Source organism: Lepidochelys olivacea (genome assembly GCF_965140295.1).
Source record: "Lepidochelys olivacea isolate rLepOli2 genome assembly, chromosome: 8".
Lineage (NCBI taxonomy): Eukaryota > Metazoa > Chordata > Testudines > Cheloniidae > Lepidochelys > Lepidochelys olivacea.
Genome location: NC_140418.1, coordinates 50,027,774 through 50,051,599, shown reverse-complemented (window position 1 = coordinate 50,051,599; position 23,826 = coordinate 50,027,774). Strand labels below are relative to the sequence as shown.

Genomic DNA, 23,826 nt, shown 5'->3' with positions numbered 1-23,826 from the left:
GAGGTGAGGTCATCAATATGGGATGAGGAGGAGGAAGAGAAAAGAAGACTTAAGGGAAAGGGAGAGAAGATGATGTGAGACTCCTTTTCATAGCTAGAGCTTAGAGAATCACCATTTCAATTCAAATACAATTTTGATACCTGACTGTGTTGGGCGTGCATGCTGAGAGCATTCAAGCGCTGGCACTTTGCTCATGCAAATACCCAGCACAAGTGACTTTTAAGCTTGAATAGTCACCCAAAGCAACATGTGAATGTCAGCCCATCAGGGAACGGACGCCATACCGAAGAGATGGCTCCTGGAAGATGCTCTGCCTGACTCTCCCAAACTTCCTCATCCTGTGACAGTTTGACATCCACAAGGATGACGTCTCTAACACACTGTCCCAGAGCCCTTTCTGCCTTGCAATGCTCACAGGCAATCTCGGTGAACATCCTGGACCTGTTCTTTGGGTTGGAAGTAAATAGAGGGAAAATAAATGCTGACTGAGGCATTTTGTTTGAGTGGTGTGATGGTTCACGTTTGTTTTCATTTATCCAAATCCCCTTTCCCTAACCAGCGTGGCCTAGTGGAATTTACGAGATGTGAGGGTCTATTCCTGATGCTGCCGCTAGGTGACCTTGGACAAGTCACTTCCTGTACGTCAGTTTTCTTATCTGTAAAATGGGGATGATGAAACTGACCTCCTTTGTAAAGGGTTTTGAGATCTACTGATCTCTAACCAGAGCTGTTTCATTGTTTGTATCCATTTGAGTTCTTGGTCATGTGGTCTCATGTGCTGGATTTTATAGTGATGTAGGGTTGTGTGTGCGCTTTCATATTAATCAAGATTTTTTATTTATTTTTTTGGTGCTGAATTTACAAGACGAGGCAGTGTTTAGAATTGGTGCTCTGTAGGAATTAATTCAGTTTTAATCAGTTGACTGTAATGATGTGATAAAAATTATCTTTCTGAATGGAGGTTAACCAGCACTTGAATGCCCCTTTCACACCATATTATTTTGAGAGGGGGATTTTTATAGAAATACTGTTAGAGACGTTATTTAATCATGTATTTGTTTTCACTGTGTACACAGTTTTCAATGGGCTTCTCAGAATTTAATGCAGAAGCGTTGTATTTATTTATTACTATTTATGGTGAAGTTAGTACCGCTGAAAGACACCAGACTGATAGGCCTGGAGGCTGCGGTAATCTTTTCATACCATCTGGGTTCAGTCACAAGGAGCAGGACTAACCGCCCAGTGTAATTTAAAAGGGAGGCACTGTTGGTCACCCCAGTTGCCTCTCTTCTCCCTCTTCTCAGTAGTCTCAAGGTGCTACAGCACATTGGTGAGTTGATGAGGCATGCGTGGGTTCAATTCTACAGTCACATGGGGCCAGATTCTCAGGTGTAAACTGGCATTGCTCCATTGATTTCAAGCCGAGGAACATCAGCTGAGGAACTGTCCCTTAAACCAGTCTCTGCCACTGGGAGGTGTGTTTGCAACACATGTAGACATACCACTATCTATACCCACACCCATATCTATCAAAAGCAAAGCTAGCTCAAGTAACAATAGCCGTGAAGCCATAGCAGCATGGGCGGCAGCAGCTTGGGTATGTACCCAGGATCCTGGGTGTGCAGCCTTCCATGCAGCCACGGCTACATGTTACTCAGGCTAGCTTTGTAGATCAAAGCTAGCTAATGTATGTCTACACATGCTACAGTCACACCTCCTGATTGCAGCGTAGGCTGACCTTGGGACAAAGTTGTTTGGAGTTCCCCTTGGTCGTAAGATACCTGCATCTGCCCTAGTTATAAATTTGAAGCAACAATTACCACTGCAAATGCCAAATTTTTTCAGTGACTGGGGAGGGGAAGTGGTGAGGCAGGTGGGCTATCCAGAGTTCATTTTCAGGTGGACAGTTGCAAATAGGTTTGGTGTCCAGGATCAGGTTGGGTTGTTCGTTGGGGAATTGTGGGTAGGTTTGGCAGTTCGATTAAGTTGCATGCGGGTTCACCAGCTGGAAGGAGATTCAGGTAAGTCATTAACATTCACATGTGCTGGATGCAAATAGACTGTGAAGGTGGACACCATCTGTCAGTCAGAGCTAATTTTTTGCTTAAATAAATAAATGTACAATATGGAGGATACCAATGGTTTCCCCCATAAATTTAGCCTTTATTATGTGCAACCAGTTACCATTGCAAATTAGAGACACGGCTGAACCCAACATCTTCATCTGAATCATCCCCTAATCTCCGGATCCAGATCTGAATTTTGAATTGACCTCTATTTCTATAAGGGACTGACACCAGATCCAAACCTCCCAGAATATGGAGATGTCAGAAATCCAAATCTGAATCCAAATTCTGTGGTTCAGGCTCATCAAGATGGGGCCATTCCAAAAGGGGGAGATGGGCTTACGCACTATGGTGTCAAATGCCAAAAGGGACTAAATTCTCATTCAGGAATGAAATATGAAATCCACTCATCAGCTGCAGCAAACAGTCATGGGGATCACATGATGCATTTGTTGCTTCTTTCATACACAGAAACCGCCACCCAGCAAAAAAAATCTTTCCCCCAACAATTTCTGTCCAATTGCCAATGCTTCCTTGGTGCCTTTGGGGAAGGATTCTTCCCCAAGGACAAGTAAAATTTCTTTTCCATTATAGTATTGGTGATTTGTATTCTGGTAGTGCCTTATGGCCCCCAGTAAGGATTAAGGCCCCCCCTGTGCTAGGCGCTTTGCAAACAGAGAAGAAGACTGTCCCTGCCCCAGAAAGCATACAGTGTAAAAGACTAGACAGACAGATATGGAACAGCAGCAAAAAGGCAATTCAACTAAAATGTGATGTGAAACCTTCTGTCCAGAATGGAAAGGAAAAATCATCCACTGCCCAAATTTTGGACAGGGCTTTAGGGCCAGAGCCTCGAAGGTGCCTAAATCCCATTGGAATCCATGGGAGTTAGGTGCCTAAATACCTTTGAGGCTCTAAGCCTTAGTTCCTATCTAGGAGGCGAAGGGGCAATCCTGAGGACCCAGATATTGGGATGGGTTGTTGCCATCTTTTAAAATGATTGAAAAATTCCTCTTTTCTTACGAGATGCTTGATTTTACTTTACTGAAATGATGCATGCCAGAGCCCCGATCCTGCAAACATGCCCCTTTTATTTCACTCCCATCAGTAATCCTACTCACTTCAATACAGCAACTCATAATAATTATGAATTGCATTACAACAGCCTCTAGAAACCCCAACCAACCTCAGAGCCCCATTGTGCTAGGTGCCCGGCAAACACAGTGAGAGACAGTCCCTGCTCTAAAGAGTTTAACCCCAGATTTTTAAAGGTATCACTTATCACTCTCCCTCTGTACAGGACACAAGAAGTTATGCATATTTAGAGCACTCCAGACAATGCATCTCTCATTGTCAGCCAGATCCAGAGCCTGCAGCCTCCCCAGTCCTAGGGAAACAGCAGCACGTCCACAGACTTTGTTCATTTTTGGGTTATGTCTCATTTTAGTGAGCAAAGCATATGTCTTAAGATGCTAAATTACCCCCTCGATTAGTGTGTAACTAATGTAATTAAGCTACATTTAAGAGCTCTCCAAGGTGTGCCCTTTTCAATGTAGCGTTTCACATTTTGTTCTTGCTTAACCATTATGCACCAGAGGCCTTTTAATGTGTCCAAATCAGAGGGTGTAAAACAAAGTTTCCATTGCATTCTACTGAAACCCCTTTTGTCAGGAGCTCATGATGGGGCTGGCAGGATTTTTACTGAGGGGCTATCCCCACTGGGCAACAGAGAAACAGAAGGCTAGAATAATGTCCTGCTCTAACAATGTCCCCCGAGCAGTGATCTAGGCAGCGAGCAGCGGTGTTCTGCTGCAGAAAAGGCAGCGGAATGTACCTGGCGGACCAGCAAGTTTCAACAAGTTAGTGCAGGCAGATTATGGAGCTGTTCTACTGAGCTCATGGAGCCCATTTAAACTCCCACGCAGAAGGTAATGAATTATTTACAGTCTGCAATCATCTCTGTAGAATGGAAATTGCCCACTCATAGGGGACACTGACCAGATCTATTCAAAGGCTGCCAAACATCCAGATTAGATCCCTATCGTCTGCAGAGAAGGATGGGCATGTATCCAAATCCTCCCTTTTTACAGCGTGATCGTTTATATTGATTCTCTATTCTTTATTTGTATTATGGTGATTCATAGAGGCCACAATGAAAAGATGGTCCCTGCCCCCAAAGAGCTTGCTAAGTATCCAACCACAGGTACAACAAGCAGATGGGAAGAGCGCAAGGTATGACTGAGATTGTTATAACAAGCAGTATGACTATATGACTCCAGACCTTTCCATGCCAAAGGATCCCAAGGCACTTTACACCGACAGATTTTCAAAGGGCCTCAGCATGAGCTACGGGGACATGCTCAGCACCTCAATACCCTTGAACTCCAGGGGGAACTGCAGGTGCTCCATACCAACCAGGAGGCACTCAGCACTTCTCAGGATCATGGCCAGAATTTGAGTCCGCAAATTTACACACTCCAAGATTAAATGTGTGCGTACACATGGGAGCTGCTGGTCTGGGACACCAGCTCCCTTCATGTGCAATGCTGCCTAGCAGGGACGTGTGAGATGGAACCCGCTGCAGACTGAACTGGAAAGAGACTGCTCTCACAAGTTCTCCAGAAGAGTCCTCCCCTGGAATCTGCTTCCCTCCTTGGTCCAGCAGGGCCTGGATTGCTTAGCTTTTTTGGCCGTACTGCAGTGCCCTGCTAGGCATCTGGGGCAGAGGGCTGAATGACGGGTAAGGAAATGGGACCAATGTGATGACTGTGATTAGAGTGGTAGGTAACTATAAATACTCCACTGCTGGGGGAAGAGTTTATTATATGGTGTTTAGAATTAAATGTCAGTTTAAACGTGGTAAACGTGCTGAAAGCAGAGGACAGGCACTTGAAAGACTCCAAAGCAAATCAAATGATATTTCGGCACATGATAGCCCCACATCAGGAAAGCAGCCCTACTCAGGCCAGCACTTAAGCACATGCTTAACTTTAAGCACTAGCATAAGTTGCATTGAAGTCAGGGAAACTTAACCATGTGCTTAACTTTAAGTGCTGTCCTGAACTGTGGGCTAGCATGAGAATTTTTGCACACACAGAGTGATTGCATGGACACATTTGGAGGTCACTCTAGAAAACTTGTCCTTCACTCCACCAGAGGTTCAACGCAGGAATTAATGGATAACCAATGTACTGGGTGGTAGTTTACAGTCCGTGGTATAGAAAGTGGACAAACTAGATGACCAGAATGGTCTCTTCTGGCCTTAAAGAATCTATAACTCTAAGAGTACAGACGGTGGTTTCAGATTCCAGATCTGGATCAGAATGTTCCAGCCTTCATCAGTGACTGAAGTCGGGCTGGAAAAATCTCAAACTGTGGGAGGCTTCCCACAGCACTTTGGGTAAAATTTTCAAATATGCCTGAAGTGAGTTAGGACCAGACATGCCTAATCCACAAAAAAAACCCACAGAAATTGGGCTTGTTTTTAGCTTAATTGACTTGTGAGTTGCTTGTTGGCTAGTTTATGGCTTGTTGCTTGTTGTAGATTGTTGCTTCTTTTTTTTTTTAGTGGGAAGAGAGTCGGGCCCACAGCAGGCCCACCACAGTTCCAGACTGCATGCCGGGGGGAATCTAGTCACATAGAGTGTTGGGATTCTTAGGGATTGGCTTGTTTTGGCCTTGTTTTGAAATGGGATTAGCTTGATTTTTGGCTTATTGTGAAAATTGAGGTGCTTATTTACCATGTGAAAGTTGGCAACTGTGGTTAGGAACCTAAACTTCTAAAGAGGCTCCTTGAAGTCAAAGTCCCATTGCCTTGCAATGAGACACTTAGGCTCCTAACTCAATTTTGAAAATGGGACTTAGGCACTTTTGAATATTTTACCTTTTGGATCAGTCCCTTTGCATGGTTTCAAAATATAAATCCAAATTTTACAGCTCAGACCCACCTATAACACTGTTTACATCACAGTTCTGAAATGCAGCCACCTCTGAAGCAGAGCCCAAAACTATTTTAGCGGTTCACTAGAACAGTTCTAGAGGAACAAGACCTCTATCTGAAACCACATAGAGAATAATACAAGGGAGGGAGACCACCTCTGCGAGACAGCCAGTTCCCATCAGTCCCCCTGTGTGATTGTTTCAGACAGATTTGGATGTGTTTTATTTTTAAAGCCCATTCTAGGCATCAGTACAGAAAGCCAGACATTAAAATTAATTAACTTTTTAATGGATTGCCAAATGAGCGCATGAAGGAAATGTGACTGATGTGTAATGTATTTAGAACTCAGTAAAGCCTTGCACAAGCTTCCTTGAATAATTCATTCCTAGGGCCTGCAGATGAGCCCTCTCCCATGGACTGTAAACTGGCTGGACAACCACAGATTCAGGGTAATGATGAACAGCAAAGCAGCAGACGGTGAGGGCTGGCCTGCGGGGTGCCACTGCAGGGATGGCTGGCAGGCCCCATTTCATTTCACACTGTCATTAATGAGAGGGCAGGAAGGCGGTGAACAGGGCCTGTTTGAAGTGCTGCACAGCTAATGCTATATTGGGAGGTGTTGCAAAAACGGGTGAGGATAGAGAAATAATAGAATGGGGCTAGAAATATAAAGAGGAAATAATGCAGCAAGATTCCATCTGTAAAATAGAAGCTTAATACTGGAAATACAGGGGGAAATAATCCAAGGGCAAGGCTGTGATCCTGCTACTCACTTAGGAAGTGGCTGCTCACATGAGTAGTCCCACTGAAGTCAGTGGCAGTGCTCAATGACAATCTAGGCCCAATATTCATTAAGAGGCAGATATATGCAGCAAGACTGAGTCAATAAAGCACAGCTCTGAGCAGGGGGTGCTGAGGAACCGCGCCCACTCAGGGGCACTCTAGGGAGTACAGGTGCTGGCCAAGCCCCCCTAGAGGCAACCCCTCCTCATCCTCCTTTTTGGGGAGCATCCATGGGGCTTGCCTCAAAGGTTCTTCCACCCTACACCCACACAAGGAATGTCATAATCTAGACCTTGGAAAGTAGTAATGTGGCAGCTACTTGTGGATGATAGTGGGTAGCAAATTGGATTTCACTGTGAGATGGTGTCTAAACTCATGCCTTTCGGAGCGTCATATTAGGGATGGCTTGTCATCAGAGTCTAGGTCCAAATCCTTCTGCATTGGTGGGGAAGATCAATTCAGATCTCCAGATTCAAACCAATTCCCTCTGCTTTTGAGTCAGATCCAAACTCAGAAGTCACCTCTTTACTGATTCAGGGTGCAATGTGGTGAAATTATAAGATGCTTGGATGAGATTTCCCTCCTCCTCCCGCTCTGTGAGCTGTAATCTCACCAGGACACTTCTTGAGCTAACCGAATCTGGCTCCAAACATTCACCCACTCCCAGACCCACGCAGAGGCACCACACCACAGAGCAGGGAGATGGCCTCTCTTCTGGATCTCACACCAGTGACAGCACACTTCTAGACCCAGTTCTCCCCTGACCCGAGCTCTGCTCAGCACAGGGAAGGAAGTTATGGCTTGCTCTAACCTACACCACCAGTATAAGGGCACAGAGGGACCCTACAACACTAGAGAACCAGTTTAGCAGAGTGGACCTCTGCCACACACCTACGTCGTCGTCGTCGTCTTCCCTAGGTACACCCATTATGCAGGGGGTCAGCGGAGCAGCTGACCCAGGAGATGGTTGTGCCTGCTTTACATCAGTGGGGCACACACTTCCACCAGGGAATTCACCATTGGCCATTTATGGCCAGAATCTACCCCTTTGCATCTCTTTAAAGGTGGAAGCAAGGCTCGGGAAATCTGGGTTCTATCACTAAATCACTGTGTGAACTTGAGGAAGTCATCTGCTCACTCTGTGCCTCAGTTTCCCCACCTGCCACATAAGGATAACAGTATTTACGTACGTCATAGGGGTGTTGTACAGCTTAATTCATTAAAGTTTCTGAAAGCTGTAGGTGGCCAATTGCAAAGTAATTACATTACAGTATTAGAATGTAACACGGTGTTTCTAATTTCCATGACTCCATAGGAACCCGATCAGAATAATCAGAATTATTTCACTTTTGCTGGGGGCAATGCACTGCAGCATAGACTATCTGGGATGCAGCATGAATATTCTGTGAGCAAGAGATGGTTCTGTCTTTGCTGAGTGGCAATGATGCAGCAAAGCGGAAAGTTGGGGGGGAAGATTCCATTCCTTCTGGCCTTCCAGCCCTTCCCTAGGGCAGTGGTTCTCAACTAGGGATACACATAACTCTGGGGGATACATTGACTCATATAGATATTTGCCTCGTTTTACAACAGGCTACATAAAAAGCACTAGTGAAGTCAGTACAAACTAAAATTTCATACAGACAATGACTTGTTTATACTGCTCTATATGCTATACACTGAAATTTAAGTATGGTATTTATATTCCAATTGATTTATTTTATAATTGTATGGTAAAAATGAGAAAGTCAGCAAATTTTCAGTAATACTATCCTGTGACACTTTTGTATTTTTATGTCTGATTTTGTAAGCAAGTAGTTTTTAAGTGAGGTGAAACTTAGGGGTACGCAAGACAAATCAGACTCCTGAAAGGGGTACAGTTGTCTGGAAACATTGAGAGCCACTGTACTAGTCTTATTTTAAGACCAAGGGGTGTTGACTAACACAATGAAAAATCAAAACACTATTTTGATACTGTTATCCCCACTGGAGTCCTGTAATAGCTGGTACCTGATTACTACCCTCCAAACTGAAGACTTTTACAGCCTCCTCTTTGACGATGAAATGTCATGTGATGGTACATCACTGCCGAGGACAATGCACTGACCTCCACCAGATGGATGGGAGCTTAAAGAGTTAACAGGGCAGGCAGGGAGGGAGACAAGCCAAGATGTGCCATTCACCTGCTACAAGTGGGGAACAGGCTTGAAATGTGCATGTCACTGAAAGCTGGACATCTGCGCAAGTGCAAGCCTCTGCCGCAAGGTGAAAAGGTAACACCCTCGTACCTTTCTCTCTACAGGTGGTTACAGCATTTTACCTTGATAAATGGGCTGCTTCCATTTGAGAACTGGATCCAGGAGAGGGTGCTGAGGAAGGAAAAACCAAACCACCTACTCCAGCAGGTACTGCACCTTCTTACTTTGTGCTTTCCCCTCCCACCCAAATCTCCAACTTCTGGGTGGGGTTCATTGTCCCTTAGTGCTTTGCAATGGGTGTTCTGCAGATAGTCCGAGCAGAACTCAGCTTCATGCCTGCCTACCACAGCCGTAATGAAATGGCCCCAAATGGTACTTTATTTATTGGATGCCTCACAAGCTGGGGCTCTGGACTGATGGGGTCTGTAGCAGCTAGTACTAACCTTGTTTTTAATAATGTATTTCAGGAAGCTAGTGATTATGTGGCTGGTAATAAAAGTGTATTACTGTGCTCAGAGATGCCAGGGGTTTGTTCTTTATTCCCGCAATACCTGAGCTCAGATGGGCCAGCACAAATCATTTTTTGAATTATTTACTAACCTAACCAAAAACTTCGTGTTTCAAAGCCCATAATAAACCATCTCTACATCCCTTTAGCATCTGCCATAACTCTTTCTGATGTCAAAGGAAAACTCATGTTTCTTTTTCTTTCCAAAGATTTCCAGATATTCTTGTTTTTCCTTCATACAGAGCATAAAGCTCCAGACAGTGCAAAAGTCTTCTAAGAATGAGTTATTTATGCTGATATTTTATTCCTCTCAGCATTTCCCCCCTTCTGTCTGCTTTCCAAAGAATCTTTCCTCATGTTTATGAAAGAATAAAGTGTCTGGGCCCGGCCCCCAACAGGTGTAAAACGCCACCACTCCATTGAAGTCAGTGGAAGAGCTCCTTAGTTGGTGTAAATTGCTACAGCTCCAGTGACTTCCATTCCAAGGCACACCACCGGAGTATCTGGCCCTCTGGGTTTTTGGAAAGACACGTGGTCTAAAGGCTTCTCGTTGGACAGTCTGGGTAAAAAAACATTCCTTGAAAAATCTATAAAAATAATCCTTTTTTACATTTGTGAGCCAATTATTTTGACATTTTTCATGAAAATGTATTAGCGTCTTTCAAAAAAACAGCTTTAATGAACAGCGAATGAAAAAGGTCATAATCACGGCCAGACTTGCACCAGCTGCAGTAATAAATCTGTTAAGGTTTTTGGGCAGCTGTCAAACTAATAAGCACAGGTACAAATTAGCCAGAAGAGTTTCTAATGTGAAGGAATCAATACAGCAAACACAACATCAGCATCATAAAGCAGCCATAGAGGTCATAGGTATTTTGTTACATAATCTCTGTTCTATATGGGCATACTCCATGTTCTGATGCTACAATGACATCACACAACTTCATTCTGTTGGGGAAAATGCTGCCAAGCTGCTGATGGCGAAGCAGATGGTAAATGCGCTTACTATTGCTGATCTGCTTGTCTAGCGCCATTAAAAAAACCAAGCTGTGCCTGCATACTGTACACACGGCTAGTCTGTGCAAAAACCCATGTATTGCTCCTACTCCGTTCCTTCCCTTATTTGTTGGTTTCATCTACCTGAGATTGTAAGGTCCTTGGAGCAGGGACTCTGTTTTATTATCTATAAGTACAGCCCCTAGCATAATGGGCCCTCAGTCTGGTTGGCACTTCTAGGTGCTACTGTTATACAAATAATAAATAAGTGGTAAGAAATCACCAGAGCCCAGACCAGTGGCAGAGCCAGGTTTTGCAAGCAGGGGAGCAATGCGTCATTCATGGTGGCTGCAGCAGCATCTCCTGTCCCATGGGGCAGGCCCCAGCTCCCCATCCCGGGCATTGCAATCTGGCACATGGGGTTGCAGCACCATTCCTGTTTGGCTCGTCATGGCCGAGGGGCGGCCAGGCCAAATATGAATGAGTGGCGTTTCGACATGATGCATGGGGTCACAGCACCACACAAAGCCATGTGCCATGTCACAACACCCAGAGCAGGGAGCCAGGCTCAGCCCTGCGGGACGGGCACTACTACTGGGTAAGTGGAGGGCAGGTTCACTCTCCAGCCCCATGTGAAAAGGTGCCACACATACACCTGAAGGCCCCCCTCCTTAGTGCCACTATTGGCCCATGCCATCAAAAGCAAGAGCCCCCACGCCTTCACTCTGAAGTACATGTGGAAGGTGAAGAGGAGGCCAGAGTTTCCTCTCTGATCACATGTACAGTAGACAAGCCTTTCTCCATGTTTGTTGATGACATTAGACTAGGACGTAGGAGGTCTGGGTTTGATTCCCAGCTCTTCCACAGTGTGACGCTCTTGGGCAAGCCCATGCCTTGTGCTTCAGTTCCCCATCTGTGAAATGGGGATCATAGCACTTCCTGTGGCTAGCTTGTCAGATCTTTGGTGCAGGGACTGTGCCTCTGTGTGTACAGAACTTGCCATAGCAGGACTCTGATTTCAGTTGGGGCCCTTGGGTGCTACTCTATGACAAAGAAAATAATACCATGAAACAGATAGCTAGATTTAACTGCGCTTTCTTTTTGTTTGCTTTAAACAAAACTGGGTTTACGAACGCTCCCTAAAGAACCCCACTGGAGTTCTGGCCACTGAAATTACAGTGCGGATCTGTTTATTTTCCTTACACACATTGCTGCGCTGGATTGCATTATTCTCTTTTTTCCCAAATCCGGCTCATGTGTTTGTAGCTCCTAGGACCCAGCTTCCCAGACAGACAGAGGCAAGCATCTGAGTTTCTTCTGTTGGTGGGAAGGGATTGACCTGCTGGGATTGACTTCATGCACAAATGTATTTGCACAGGCAAGTATGCCTGAGTCACTACTGTCTGTCACAGCGGAGTCAGGGGTTAAGCAGATAGCAACATTCTGTGCATGTGCATTAGCAACTCTCATGTTAAAAGCAGTGAAATGGTCCATTTTCCCGTGATGGAACTTTGCAAGTTCATGTGTCACCAGTGAAATAAGACAACCCTGGCAAAGGGCTGATTTTCTTCCAGTATGTCACCAAGGACAGTTTCGGTTCTGTAAGATGCCCACTCTGAAAACAGGGCAGGTACAAAGATTCCCACCGAAATGACACAGCTGAACCAGTATCTATCATCAGCTCAGTGGAGTGTGGCTGTCCACCGGGGAGGTTCAAATGTCAGCATAGCAAAGCAGTGTGTGAACCAGCTGAGGTGAATGGCAATTATCTATAAGCAGGATAGTAACACTGGTCATAGCAAATTCACATGCCTGGTTTTGGGAGTGAGAACTGTGACGTGCTTTTTAGCAAAATGCCCTGCTATGTTGACGACACTGGACATAGAGAGCATAGCTTCACAATGGAAGCAGGACACTGTGGATGTAATGATGTCAATGCAGGATGTTGAAATACTCAGCATTTACAAAATGTGTGGATTTAATCCAGTTTACTGCCATAGTGTCTGCCATTCCTATGCCAGGCTAGAGATTATGGCGGGGCATTTAGCTACTTTAGGCTCCTTTGAAATTCCCGACCATCCTGTCAATGAATTGTTTGCACATTGTCTGTACTCCGTGTCGGTCTCCTATAGCTTTGGCTAACAATCAGTCCAGCTTGCTGTGAAATGAATCCTGGTCCAGCTAGTAATCAGTCCCATGGGCATGGTACAGCTGGGAATCAAACGCAGTCCTCCTACATCCTAGTTTTGTCCATCACTAGGTCTCACCTCTTCTCATCTTACTTATCCTCATTCTGACATGTTTCTTCTTTGCAAGAGCTTGTTATTGGGAGCATAGTCATACATTTTGTGTGTATGTGGCCAAATGATATCTTTCAACCATAAACTAGTTCTGTACAGCTAACACTGAAACAGTCCAGCTAACAGGATGAGGAAACATAAGATATAGGCAAGCCTTTATTAGCAATTGGTTGGGCTGGAAAGGAACCGGGTATTCAGTGAATCACATTGGATGAGACTATGAGATTAGACTATGACTAAGCCTGACTTTCACACAAAACCAGAATCAAACTTGATTTGAAATCCTAAAACATTTAACTAACATGTCTTGAAGGGGGAATTTGATAAGTCTTCAACTATCTAAAGTGTTATAAAAAGGGAGGTGATCAATTGTTCTTCTTGTCCACCATGAGTATGACAAGAAGCAACTGGCTTGGTCTGCAGCAAAGAAAAACTCTAATGCTAAGGAATGTTAAGCACTGGAACAGGTTCCCAAGGGAGGTTGGGACATCCGTGCCATTGGAGGTTTTTCAGAACAGGTGAGACGAAATCTCTGTCAGGGACGGTCTAAGTATACTTGGTGCTGGCTCAGGGCAGGGGTGGAGTAGATGGTCTCTCGAAGTCCCTTCCAGCCCAACATTTCTATGATTCCAAGGAGAGCAGCAGCTCGGTTCTAAGCAGCTGAACTTATTAGAACTGAAATTCCCAAACAAAGACCAGGTGCATCGCATGGAAGGTAGAAGCTCTCCTAATCTGTTGTCATATACTGTCAGACAGCAGCCGTGTTCCACCTCTAGCCCCCACAAGACGTTTTCTTGGAAACTGGGGGAAGATTAGCATTGGGGAAGGGCAGATAAGGCAGTGTAGGGTCTCCACCCTCTCTGCATACAGCCCCTCAACACAGACAAAATGTGTTTGGGGCTCCACTGGGAATGGGTGGAACCAGGGAGAAGCTGCTCTCTAGGGCACGCTCTCTGTGCACAGTCTTGGTGGGAGAGCTACAGGCAGCATACCACAGGGCTGTGTCTTTTGAGGCCTACTGTACTCAATGCGAGACTCCCACTGTCTGCAGTAGGCTTTGGATCAGGCTTTTTCTCTGTGGCATCAAAGGGGGCCTGCACAGACTTCAGGTCTACTTATCTGCCCAGGGAGCCAATGGGGCGTGAGCTAGAGGTGGTTCACCAGTCAATGCAAGTAGCGCAGGCCACACCTTCTGCCTCAGCTGCCATCCTTTCCTATATGAGGGCTGATACAATGAGGAGAACTGCCCAGAATTTGCTGCACAAGTTTTCCCCTCCACACATCATGTCAGCACTGTGCCTTTCAACGTCTTCCATTTACACCCTGGATCTATGCTGCGCGCTGTGGAAAGCCGGCCTGTTACCAGCTGTAGCGCAAGGTGTTCTGCTCAAAAGCATGCCCCAGGTAGGAAAGATGGTTCCAAGGGGGTACATGGAATTGTGGTGGTGATAAGGCAGATGGTTACGGCAGCACCATCAGCAAGGAGCGGCTGCAAAGGGTGTGTGATTAAACTCTAATTGAGCCATTGTTGGAGACAATAGAATTATGATGTATGGGTGGGCTCCTGCAGACTGTAATAGACAAATGAATCAAAATAGTAGCACTGTAATGGAAGCACTTCTAACTGTAATCAAGGCGATAATGAAAAGAATGGGGCTGTAATGGAGGTGCTGGCTGCAGTAGAAATGACAATTAAGATAATAGTATTTTAGCAGAGGAGATGCTGTGCTTCTCACTGTGCTAGAGGAGCGGCTGAAGGGACTGGATGGAACAGCAATAGAGATGCTGACGACTGTGGAGGAGCAGGTCATGATGATCATAAAATCTGCACTGGAGATAAATCTGGGGATAATGGAAGTGTAATGGAGATAATTATGACTGTAATAGAGGCAGAGATTTTGGAATTGTAATAGAGGGGCGTTGGTGAAGATAGTGGCAGTGAAGTGGAGGGGATGATCTCTATCACAGAGATAATGGTGATGAAGATACCAGGCCAGATCTTCAGCTAGTGTAAATCGGCAGATCTCCATTGACTTCAGTGCCACTTGCCATCAGCTAATAATGTGGCCTGTGACACTGTAGTGAAAGAGAGGTTGACTGATGAAGGACGTGATAATGAAAGACAATAAATCTGTAATGGAAAAATAATGGAAAAAGTAAGAAAATCAGGATGGAGATAATTATGACTATAATAAAGGTGGTGATGGTGAAGATAAGTGAATTATCTAATGGGGACAATGAAGATAACTGAGTTGTAATGCCGTGCTGCTGCTAACAGAGGTGATAGAGATATGGAATTGGATGGGCGGAGATGCAGATATCAAAACTGTAAAGGGCATAATTATGACTGTAACAGGGGTTGTAATAAAGGTAATGGAATGGTAATTGAGGAGGTAATGGTTATAAAGAAGGCGGTGCAGATAATGATAATAAAGAAGATAAGGAAGATAATAGATTGGAATGGAGTTGTTCAAAGTAATGGGGTTCTAATGGAGATGATGCGAAAAGGGAATGGAAGTATAATGAGGTAATGACTGCAGTAGTAGAAAAGATTATTGTTGTTATGGAAGAAATGAGGACAGTGATGCAAGTGAGGATTATGTTCCTCATGCTTCATGATAAGTGGTGGTGGAGGTGACCATGAGGCTAATGAAGATAAAGATGGGGCGGGGTGGGGGGGGGACTGTATAACTGGAAACAAACACAACAGAAGTCCAGATCATTGTAGTGCTGTTCAGAGGTGTACCGGCAGAGGAAGTCTGTAACAGACGTGACTGCTGACAGGGACACATTAAATGACCCAGGTGGCTTTGTAGTGCTTTATGCACTAAGGGTATGCTGCCCTTCAGAGCCTGGAGCCCAGCAGGGATAAGGCGCTGGGAGGGCTTTGCTAAGGACTGGAGTGGGAAGGGTGAATATGAGGGTTGTGGTGATAACAGTGATGATAATGAAGATGGACAGTGGAAATGCAAAACGTGATGGGAAAGGATGGCAGGAGATTGCGGATGACTGCAGTGAAGAGGTGGATGGCTGTAACTAGTCAGTGATGATGGGACACAGATCCTTCTCACGGAAGTCGCGATGATGTTTGGTGACAGGATCGCAATTTAACATTCCAAAAGTTGATCAGTGACTGAACAGGATAGAAATGTGTGTAAATGTCAAGGAATTAATGGGAATACAAGTATTACAGTGATGGTAATGATTCAGATAATGGCTTTAGTAGTTCACCTCTTTGGAGGAAGAATATGTTACTCTATCTCAGTTGGAAATATCATACCAAAATTAACCTTCACAGTAGTACTTGTAGAAGTCCAGGTACACCCAATCCACAGCATGGGGATTGCCACAAGGATCGTGCATTGGGAAGCTTCCTCTGGGTAGGTATAACCAAGGTTTTGGGAAGTCGCAGATGAAGCAACATTGATGGGCCACGTTTTTCCAAGGTAGTAGTATCTCTGATAGGGATCTGGGAAAAGACCATCTGTTTCCCCCTTCCAGACCAAGGAAAGAAAAATAATGTAATCATGGGTTGATACAGGAAGGGAAATTAGGAGGGGCAGCAGAAGAATGACAACCTTCAAATGGAGACGTGAGTTACAGCATAAACTCAGGGTACCAAAGTCCTGCTGTCATCAGAATGATTCTCAAGTGGGCAAAAAATAACCCCCAGAAAGGGCTCTGCTCTCCTCTGTATGGGTCCTGACTACACCATCATAGTATCTGAGCACTGGTTTCATTTGAACATCAAATACACCCAAGATAGAGAAATGAATTGCTTTGTTCCTAGGTACCATGGTTTGAAGTGACACCCTAGAACACCCAGGATCGATATTACACTGAGGGAATAAATATTAGCCCTGAAGAAGGTATTTGTGGGTTCCAGCATAGGAAGGAAAGTCTTGCTATTCTCCCCTGGCCCTCGGCTTAGCACAGTCACTAATCCAGCCTGTAAAGTGTGTGTATTATTATTCCATAGCTTGTATGGAAGGGTTTATTTATTCTCTAAGCGCTGGCTCATGCCACGTGAGTTTTACTAAGATAAAAGGGCTCCGTGCATGACTATTTTAGGACAACTGCATCAGTATCAATGCCTGAGGCAGAGCAAGGCTCCTCTTTCCCTTCCCTGATGTGCTGGGAGCTCTCCCCTCCCTTGTATGTATAGTTTGGAGGGTCTCCTCCAAGGATTATTTTTCCTGCCTCTGCAAGACAGCAGAGGAACTGAAACTGCCTCCAGCACAGCTCTCCTACAAGCCCACATGACTCTCCATTGCTGCTAGACACACTGGCCAACATCGGCATATGTGGGGGCCTTTCAAGTTAAGCTGCTGGCTTCATATTTAGGCTCCTAAATAAGCAGTCTGGTTTTCAGAGGTGCTGAGCACCCGCTGGGCCTCTTTAAACGTCTGAACCCAGGTAATGGGACAGGTAGGGGGAGCAGTTCTGACACAGCTTTATTACTTGCTGCCCTTAAGCACACCTTTCCCTACTCCATTGTTCCCCAGGCAGAAGAGCGAGCTTCCTGCAGGTCGTTTTGGCAATAATAGTTCTTATGGCCTTGACAAATACCCACCAGCAAACCCCCTACAGATCAGCTTCATTTGGCACTGATGGCACTGGAAAGACTCAATGACTACAGGAGATGGTGGATCAGGCCCTACAGTGCAATTCTGCAACTCTTAGTCAGTGGGATTACTTCCATGACTAAGGACTACTTGTCTGAGTAAGGATTGCAAGATCAAGCCTTATAGTTGTATAACTGATCCAGAGACGGGGAAGTAACTAGCAGCGGCTGGCTGCATTCTGGGGTAGATGGTAGCGTATGATATGAATACTCATTTGAGCATTTCTGTCTGCCTGCTGGAAGTTAATATTTTAATGTGCAGAGGTTTAAGGTGCTGTCTACACATGCCTGAGGAGAAGAAGAAATGTCCTTTAATGCTCAGGCAACTGTGAAATAAAGAATGGAAGATAAGCGCTAACAAAAATCAATGAAATGGAGAAAAACTGGAAAGAGAAGAATACAGGATATTGCACTTTCCTCCAAGATAACCTAGGAACATACTTTATCATCAAATGTTCATTTGCAGTAACAGAAGGGGCTTGATTATTTTTTAATCAGTTTTGAAACAAAAAAAAAAAGTGAAGTCAAAATAACCCAGCATACCAAAGGAAAAAGCAACTGGAAGTTCATTTGCTGGCCAGTTGCTGCCTAAAACTTTGATGTAAAGCGAAAAAATGTTTTGCAACAACTCTCCCAAAAACATGTGAGAAAAAACCCTGCCCAAGTTCAGAAGCAATTTAAACACAGACACTATAGTGACTAGCACGCTTAAGTGCATGGTCCTGCTCCCACTGAAGGCAATAAAAAAATGCCCATCAGATTCAATGGTGCAGGATTAGGCCCTAAAAATTAATAGCCACATTTGTGGGCACTAATCAAAATGGAAGGCAGGGCAGAGCTTAAAGAGGCATGATTTAATTTAACGAGGTGATAATATTGATCCTGGCAGGGATGTTTGGATCTGGGGGTCTTCCAATTGCTCCATTATAGATATTAGGACTAGCCATGAACCTGGCGCTAAACTTGGCTAGAGTTTGTGATGGCCACATTAGCTTGCAACTGGGATGCACACAGAAGCCTGAAAAAGGAGCCAGGCGTCTTCTGATTGCGGAAAATCAGCCAGGCATCTTCTGATTGCCAGTGCCCCCTGAAATCATAGGACAGGCTCCCATTGACTGCAGTGGGTCTTGGGTGAGGCCTAGAAAGAGGGCCTTTCCCAGCAAATACCTTGCGACAGGGAGCACGGCCATGCCAAGTGAGTGGACCAGCCCAGCAGGAGAAAAAAGCAGCTACAAAGATGAACACATTGTGCCCATAAGTATCCTCTTTAAAAGCGTTTCAGCCAGGGGCAGCTCGGGGCCAAGCGCCAGAGCCTGTGGCTGGCGGATTTCCTGTTAAACCACCACAGCAACAGGCAGCAAGAGCAGGGCCCAGGCAATTGCTCACTACTGGCCAGTTGTGAGGAGTGGGCCAGAATGAAGTGAAACAAGCCCATGGATGCTCACAGAGGGAGGTACCGAGCCGAGAGTGAAACTAAACAATGACCAGTTGCTCGGGGGGGGGAGGAGGGTGGAAATAAGTTAACCAGCAGGACATGGGATTGTGAGGTTGCCAGGTGACTATGGTGCTTGACAAACTCTGGGTTTTGATTACAATAATAAATATAATACTGGGCTCTTTGATAGCCCATTTCAGCAGTAGGAGTTAAAGCGCTTTACAAAGGAGCTCACTATCACGGTCCCTATTTTACACATGGGGAAACTGAGGCACAGAGAAAAGAAGTGGCTTAACTACAGTCACTCAGCAAGCCTGAGCCAGGCCTCTTGAATCCTAGTCTGCTGTGCTAGCCACGAATCCACATGGCCTCCCCTCAGTACCAGTGCTTTGCCATCCATGTAAGGGTTGTAGCTCTCTGTATGTGCTTCCACCTAGTCCACAGTTGCCCGCCGTTAGTAACGCCTTGTGAGCCACATTACATCCATCCGTCATCACTTCCTGCCTTGCTCCGCATCTGTTTCATCAGCTGCTGGAATGAGGGTATCTACCAGCTCACTTCTAGTAGCTGGGAGCAGACTAGGGTTACCATCTGTCCCTAATTGGGCCGGACAGTACCAAAATGTACATTTCAAGTCCTGGTCCCAGTCTGAACGACTCTGGGACGAATGCTGTCCTGGATTCCCTGTAGCACATCTCCAAGGCTCGGGGTGGTGTCAGCCTCTTCCCAGCAACAGGGGCCTTAGCTCTATGTTATAGCACGAGGCCCCGCCCCAGCTCAGAAGCTGAAGCGAGGCAGTGGTAAGCACCGCCCAGGAGACCTGAACCCTCCACCTGTCCTGGGCAGGGACATGGACCGGGACTGCTCTGGGCACCCCCAGCATATCAGGGTTGGAAGAGACCTCAGGAGGTCATCTAATCCAACCCCAACTAAATCATCCCAGCCCGGGCTTTGTCATGCTGGGCCTTAAAAACACCTAAGGATGGAGATTCTACAACCTCCCTAGGTAACCCATTGCAGTGCTTCACCACCCTCCTAGTGACATAGTGTTTCCTAATATCCAGCCTAGACCTCCCCCACTGCAACTTCAGACCATTGCTTCTTGTTCTGTCATCTGCCACCACTGAGAACAGCCGAGCTCCATCCTCTTTGGAACCTCCCCCGCCCAGGTAGTTGAAGGCTGCTATCAAATCCCCCCTCGCTCTTCTCTTCTGCAGACTAAGAGTCTGGGGAGGTGGAGAGTCTGCCCCACAGCAACTGCAGGCTCCCTGGGTGGCTCTTATCACTGGCCAGCTTTTCGCCTAGCTAGGGGGTGGGAGTCTCAGGGGGAAGAGGAGGAGCAGGGGGCAGGGTTTCTGTATGCATCCCACCTTTGCATTTTGAAAAGGGGGGTCACCTTAAGGCAGACAAGCACACCCACCCTCCAGTTGTGCCTGGAGCCTCTGGAGGGATTATAAGGTAGGGGAAGAGGCAGTGAAGGGCTCTTTCCTTGGGCCAGGCCCCCTTCTGGCTGCCCAGTCTCCCCATGTTGCCTATGCTTATGGTCTGTACAGCTGCTGCACACTTCTCAGTCCGGGGCATTAATCAGTGGGGCAGGAAAACAGCATTGCTGTTTTCATGCAGCCTGCACCGTTTTTCCCATTTGCACAGCCTGAGTTAGACCTCTTTGACCCATGTAAAACTACAGTGCCTCAGACTGTCAGGGCTGGGGAGAAAACCCCAAAATGACTTGATATCAAGTTCTCCAGCCAACCAAAAAGACACACAAAGTATCTGCTCACAATCTCTCCAATTTAAAGCCTTCAAATCACTCTGCTCATTACTGCTGAGCTGCATGCTCTGCTTTTCTCGGTGTTGCATGAACACCACATTCTTTGCTGTTATGAGGCAGTGTTCAACACAATCAACTCACTCCCCTATGCCTAATATAAAGAGTTTCCACTGTTCTGAGACCACTTACCCACCCAGTTCTGTGCCCTGCAGGTCTAAATGCTGTAACAATGTCATTGACTGTCATCCATGTCATGCTTGTGTCATGCTTTTCTACACACAAATAGGAGGCTTGGGCTTTCAGATAGAAGGTCATTGATTCTACATGAAGGACAGCAGCACACCAAGAAAGAACAAATGTAGTGTCTGCATGAGGCAAATAACAGTGAGTCTGACCCGGTCACAGAATCCAAAAGTGCTTTCCAGAATGGAGCACATCACAGCAGACAAGCAGGACTCCTCCTCCTATTTGAAGGAGCAGTATGCAGAAATATAATGCATCACTTCTGCTGTGCAATTAGATAGATACCCACCAAGCCTCAAGCACTGGAGTTCTTGCTCCTGGTCTTCTGATTTAAACACTGGAGCATCTGTACAGCCTTGCATCCGGGCCAGATGGTTAATTCATGAGGAGCCTTGCCTCAGACCCAGGCATCACCCAGCTGACCTAGAAAAGGAGCTGTTTTTACACGCCCCCATACTCACTCAGTGAGAGTGTATGAGATGCTGGTTCGAATCTTAGCTCAGTATAAAACACTCCAGCAGCTCAGTCAGCCAGATAGAATTCTGCCTACTACCAGAGTGAACATAGCCATGTGCTTTCACCAGAATATAGTAATCACGGAATACATCATGTACACCATATTGGGAGGGGCCTGGGTCTTCATTCTGCCCAGTAGACCATGCAGAAACATCCTTTCCATATCACAATATTCTCTTTACGATTTGCCACCACTATCAGCACCACAGGGCATCATTAAGTCAAGTTAAATTGCTCATTCTTCTGTTGAAAAAGAAATGGACAAAATGATGTAGCAGCCAAGACCCGAGCCAAGTCTTCCGGTAGCTCGGCCTGCAGCCATTGACCCTCAGGCTGTACCTGCGTCACATTTCATACGTGCACCGGGGGGTACCTACTTACAAGGCAAACCCGGCTACAGGTAGGGGTATGTTGCACTCTTCTTTCTGAGACAATATTGACCCGGTACCCTGACATAGTGTCATGGCGCTGCTAGAGGTGACCTCAATGACACCATGGTTATTTTTGGCAAGAGACAGGGCTCAAATCTTGATGTCCTGGCCAAATTCCAGTTGGGGTAATTGCAGTCTGCCAACGTCAAGTGCCCCTGAGGTATGCGTCGCTCTACCTCCTAATCTGTTGTCATATACTGTCAGACAGCAGCCGTGTTCCACCTCTAGCCCCCACAAGACGTTTTCTTGGAAACTGGGGGAAGATTAGCATTGGGGAAGGGCAGATAAGGCAGTGTAGGGTCTCCACCCTCTCTGCATACAGCCCCTCAACAAAGACAAAATGTGTTTGGGGCTCCACTGGGAATGGGTGGAACCAGGGAGAAGCTGCTCTCTAGGGCACGCTCTCTGTGCACAGTCTTGGTGGGAGAGCTTCTACCTTCTCCATGGAACAGATTAGGAGGTAGAGCTTCTACCTTCTCCATGGAAGGGAGAAAACGTACGTGTGTGTGTGAGTGCATGCATGCCCGCACCAACCCTCCCCCTCCCCCCGCTGGAGTAACTCAGCATTGCAACATGTACCATGTCCTTCACTATGTATCCATTCAACAGGCGAGGTTGAGGGTGCACTACATCAGAATAAGCCACAGGTCAGGAACGTGGGAAAGCACCCCTGTTCACATTGTTTCTCTCCCTTTGGGGGAGAGGGTGGAATTGAGCCTGGGTCTCCCACATCCTTGGTGAGTGCTCTAAGTAATATGAGCCAAGCTATAAGGTGGGCTCTTCCTCCTCTGCCTGGTTTGTGTGGAGCGAGGCAGGCACCTAACTCATTCCCTCCAAAAGTGGCTTAGGCAGCGACGTCCCCTGACCGCAGGTAGGGAGTTCCTGTTCATGGATCTCTAAGCAGAGCTCGGTGCCTCCCTGCAGTCCAGACTTAGGAACCTAGAGTGGAGGACTCAGCACATGTCCCTCTCATCAGTATCGCTCAGAATGCAAACCACAAAAGGCAGCCCATAGGTGGGGAGAAACCTCTCTCTCCCATTTGTTGTATAGGGAGCCGAGGCACCTAAGTCAGGCTTCATGGATTGCAGTGTTCCTGTGATTTTCTAGGCGTCTAAACGTTCAGCGCCATGACACTCAGCATTGCAGCACTTAAGTCCCATTGTGGATCCAAGCCTTGGTCGTTCAGCTGCAGTTGTAGGGGCTCATGAGTTCAGATCCATAGGTCCGGGATTCAGTCGCTGCAGAAACCCGGGGGGGGTCATTAGCAGCAAAGGGTTAAAGAAAATGGCTCGTCCTCTAGCTTACTGCTGCCACGGATGACACAGTGCTATTAAATGGCGGAAAGAAGAAGAAGGTGATGTAAATTACAACACGGTGTTCAAGAGGCTGAAATCTCTGCCTTCAGGTCAGTTTTCTTGGGCTGGACAAGGAGCCTGGATCTGGCCAGGAAAGCCTGTGCTAAAAATACTTGAGGGCTCCCACTGCCGCAACAGTGTGGCATGGGAAATCCTGAAGCATTCTGGCTGGCCTCATTTGCAACCAGAAACCACACGCTCGTCCCTGTGCATGCAGGGAATGAGAACACACACTTAGCCAAAGCTGTTCCGCTGTCTGGTTTGACAACCCTCGTTTGGAGCCGCTTAGCAAGATTAAGGCCAAGCAGCCGCTCAGTCATTCATTCATTCCTCCTGCCTGCGGAAGCCTGATGAATAGTTCAGGAGCAATTTCTGGCAGGGCCACCCTCCTCCCTGTCATGTGAAGGAAGGCATTCAGCTGGCTGGAGGGGTCTCAGGAATACAAAACGCCAGCCATCGCAGAGGAAGGGGAGGGGGGTTAGCGGAGGAGGGTTGTGTTAAGGAATGAAAAGGAGTCTCGACAGCTGAAAGATGAGCTCTATCTGTCACACTGATACTGATAAGGCAGATAAGCAAAAGGCAGCTTTCCACAGCCCCCAGGAGGATTGCGAAGGCTCCTTGAATTGTTTCATTATGTAGGGGAAGTTGGCCCATGCTTAGAAA

At 46.3% G+C, this 23,826-nt stretch overlaps 1 protein-coding gene across 1 annotated transcript in view; it reads left to right on the top strand.

Annotated features, from left to right (window-relative positions):
- The window catches only part of TNR (tenascin R), a 297,381-nt gene that overhangs the window by 143,448 nt on the left and 130,107 nt on the right, over positions 1–23,826 (top strand). The window contains exon 2 of the mRNA XM_084637752.1: positions 9,089–9,191. The gene's annotated coding sequence lies outside the window, so the exon portion shown is untranslated. The remainder of the gene's footprint in view (positions 1–9,088; positions 9,192–23,826) is intronic.